The following is a 4,580-nucleotide window of genomic DNA, read 5'->3' on the forward strand; positions in this document are numbered from 1 at the left end:
TCTCGAATAGAACAAAACTGAAAGTAAAGATAACTCAAGGGCACGTCTGGAATGAACCGCTACCTCTCGAGTATGTCCCGAAGCTCAATCTGCTAAAGAAAATACTAAGCCGAATCTGAGAGAGCTGTCAACCTACACAATTGTGTAGAAGCAAGGGTGAGTACCGAAAACCACAAGTACTCGCAAGTAACTCTAAACTAAGCAAAACTAGCAGCTACAAACAACTCCTTTCAATCCCAACCGAACCACCGAAACTTCAATCTAGCAGCAAACCAACCAACCTATACTAAACAGATCATATTCAACAGCCAGAACCAACAGTATATCCTCATCAACCTCAGATCAACAAATAAGAGCAAGTAGATCAAATTCCACATAAGAAGGGTAAACCGATACAATCCACACATCACAGACAAAGATAAGGCAAATGCGATGCAAAATGTAATAATGATGTCATGTAGCCGTAATGCATGTCTGTCCTACGATACACATCTGTTGACGTAATCAGTCCGCGCTGAATACTCAAATCAGAACCCATGGGGGCCACACATGGACCATGTATCACCGCCGGAACCAGATCCCATCGGCATTCAAATCGCTAGCCGGAGCTAGTCCATCTCATATATCTCTAGTCGGAGCTAGCTAATCTCAACTGTGTCTCATATCCATCCATCCTCATATCAGTGTGTCAGAACTCATGCAACAGATAGTTCACACATGGGATGAATAATGAATATGAATATGTCATCAATCACAATCATATCATGATCACATCATAGTATTACACATCACCTGTCTCAATCACAACCATATCACGACCACATCATAGTATTACACATCACCTGTCTCAATCACAACCATATCACGACCACATCATAATATTACACATCACCTGTCTCAATCACAACCATATCACGACCACATCATAGTATTACACATCACCTGTCTCAATCATATCCATATCACGACCACATCATAGTATTACACATCATTTGTCTCAACATCAATGTCTGTATCAATTATAGCCTACTCATGCTCTTCTATCCCCTCAATATCAGTTATCACATGACTTATTCAACAAATTCAAGTCACATATAACACATTTAGCTCGTTTTATTCCCCATCTTTCATTTACAACAATTTCAATCAACAAATAAAACCCATCCTCAATCCCCATTACTCCCCAACACAATTAGGAAAGTAGTCATGCGTAGTCTAAGAGTTTTACAAAGTTTGGAAGCCACTTGCCTTAAAACGAACTCCAAAAGTTACTTGACTTTGAGCCCTTTCCTTTCCGAGTATAATCCGGATCACGATAATCTATTCAAACAATTATTCACAATCACAATTTGAGTCCAATGACACCAAAATCAAGAAATTTAGGGAAAAAGGGCAAAACGGTCCAAAAGTCTCATACCGGAAAACGATACCCAAATCTGGAAATTTTTTATGTAAAATGATCCTTAAAGTATTTGGAAGCTAATGGTGAAAACCAATTTGAAAACGGAGTTGAAATAAATTCACAAACTCAATTTGAAGGAAAATCCACGTTCTTGAAGAAGCCTAAAATATTCGGATCTGAAACCCCGACTCGAAAATGAAATATCTCTTGAAAAACATCTTACCCATGCTTAGATAAGTTCAAATATGAAATTTCATCAAAAACGGAGTTAAGATCGACCTTGAAATTCTCAATATATCAAACTTTAACTTTACCGGGAAAGTCCAAATTGTACGCGGTTAATATGATGAAAATAATCAATGAATCAATAATTTTATGTTAAAATCAGTTTACCCATAACATAAGGATCGTGAATATACCTTTTTCATCAAAAAGGGAGTCCAAATCGATAAAACCCCAGTTTTTCCCAAAAGATTTACGGATAGAAAAAAAAATCAGATAAAGAAATTATGAGAAAATGTCGAATTGAAGATTGAATACTAAACCTCATATTAATTCAAGAAGAAACCCGTAAGAATCACTCCATTCCGATCTCTAGAACTCCCGATATGCTCAAAATACCAAATGAACACAGTCTGAGATTTTTATAACAGTACATGACTGTTATGCACCAGAAAAACAGCAGTTAATCTTTTACTAAAAAGGCCGTAATTTCCTCATACGATAGTGAAATGACCCGATTCTCTTTTTTAAATGTCTTAAATAATGATACAGACCTTCTCGTTCAATCGGAGCTCAATTTCATGCTCGTTTACCCAGTCAAATATCATTTCTACTCGGTAAACAATTATTTCTTATTTGCGATAAAAGTCCAATCTCGAATTAGCGAAAATGCATCAAAATTTGTAGATAAGTCCTATAATTCATGCTCAAAATTTCAGAACCTTCGGAATAATTTTTTGACCTTTAAAACTAATAATGAACCCTTTAGATGCCACAATTTGTTGAAATAGTGTCAAAGCATCCAAGAAGCTTAAAAGCTCACCCAAAACTCATTTGACACTTCCCAAACCGGTATCCGATAAGGCGTCAAAAAACTAACTTTAGGCTCAAAAACTCGAAACTCACTCGGGGCCTCTAAAATTCAACCAAGACTCATTCTAGACTTAGAATCACCCCCTGAATCCAACGGTGCTCTCGGAATTCCATTTCGAGCAACGGAACCTTGTTTGTTGACCAAAGTCAACTCTTGATCAAAATTTCACAATTTTTGCAACTTAGGACCTCAGATCTTCGTTTTAACTCCAAATTCGACTCCGTAAATTCTCATAGACCCGCTTCGACATTCTAAAACTGCTGGAATCGACGAAAATCCGATTTGAGTCTCGAAACTCCAAATGACTCGAAATAGCACTTTTAACCAAACTTTAACTCTTAAAAACTCAACTTTCCAAAAACTCAACTTTTCATCAATTGTACTTCGAAAATACAACAATTAGGACTCGAGGCAACTATCGGGAGGGGTAAAACGGTCATTTTATGAAAATTTCCAAAAATGACCTTTAGGGTCATTACATTATTCACCACTAAAAATCATGTTCGTCCTCGAATATAAAGTAGAAGAAGGCAAAAATACTCGACGCTATCAACCCCGAGGTGAAATTTCCGAACTCAATAATTACTACTCCAAACGAACCCATTCTTAAACATTATTTACGTAAGTGTTGATTTACCTTAAAATACTAGTAATGCTTAATTAATTCATGAGAAAAGATATCGTGGTTTTCAGTCAAAAGAGAGAAACATAATATCTTGGATTCTCAAGTGTATTAGTTTAGAGAATAATTTATTATAAAAAGGTATTGAGTGCCTCAGCCAAAGGAATGACACAACATATATTTCATGCTCATGAGATAATTATAAAAAGAGAATGAAAATCTGAATCATGTTATTTTAATTTTTAACTATGGTCTAAAATGACTGTTTTTCAAATTTGGTCATGTTTTAGGTGGTCATGAATTTTCTGATCTCTGATTGACTTTAAATTTGATGGTTCCATTGAAAATTATTTAGATGGGTTTTAGGTAGTTTGTAAGATTAAAATTTGATCTGAATATGATAAAGTCATATTGTTTTAATTCCTAAAGATACTTAAACCACTTGAATTTGAATTTGGTCATAGCTTTGAAAATATTTTTATAGACTCCAATTGACTTAAAACTTGATAAGTTTATTGGTGATGGACTAGTAAGAAATACTCATTGCTATGTGGTTATAGTTTTGAGGCCCTTAAAATGGTTTTTAAGTCACTCTTTGGAATTAAAATGTGATACTATAATCCTTTATATCAGTTTCATTTATGTTAAATGTGGTACATGATTACACATGATGAGTTAACATGAATTGATATATGATAAGGATATGGATCTGATAATTTTTCTTAAATCGTTTCAATCTGAATTTGATCATAACTTTAGAGATTAATATTATTTTTAAACTCTAATTGATCTGAAATTCAGTAGGTTCATCAGAAACAGTCAAATTAAAAATATTCATAGTTATGAAGTGATTTGGCAATTTGAGGTCGCCGTTTAGATGAAGTTATTTTTTTTATATATATTTTTGTATCTTGAAAATTAATTTAAATGAAAATTACTCGACTATGATACAGAGGTGATAGAGTTTGTTCTCTATGGTCTTCATGACTAAATTTTAGTGAAGTATTAAGTTCATGTGTTGGCTTAGACCTTCCTCCATAACGGATGAAATTAATACAAGTCATTAAAGCTTAATCTCTAATTTTGATTATTTGTATTGACTCTCCTAAACTGAGTAATATTTGATTGGATCAATGGATCTACGGATAATAATATTCACTTGACTTAAAATAACATATACTCTCCATTTGAGTTAGCTTTTGTTCTAAATTTGTTGAAGTGAATATCTGACACCACATATGTATGTTGCATGAGTAGTCATTTTTTCATCAAAATTTATTGTTCAAGATGTATTGATATCTATGAGGTGTGTTTTTGAATTTTAATATTCAATGTATACATAAACATGCTTTTCTTTTGGAATTTTAGAATTTTGTTCTTTATTCTTAATTCGTGTATCTATTTCACAAAATGATGATATATGATAAGGAATTACTGAGCGGGAAAATCTTAAATTCTAC

Source organism: Solanum stenotomum, chromosome 2 (assembly GCF_019186545.1).
Source record: "Solanum stenotomum isolate F172 chromosome 2, ASM1918654v1, whole genome shotgun sequence".
In the NCBI taxonomy this organism is placed as follows: domain Eukaryota; kingdom Viridiplantae; phylum Streptophyta; class Magnoliopsida; order Solanales; family Solanaceae; genus Solanum; species Solanum stenotomum.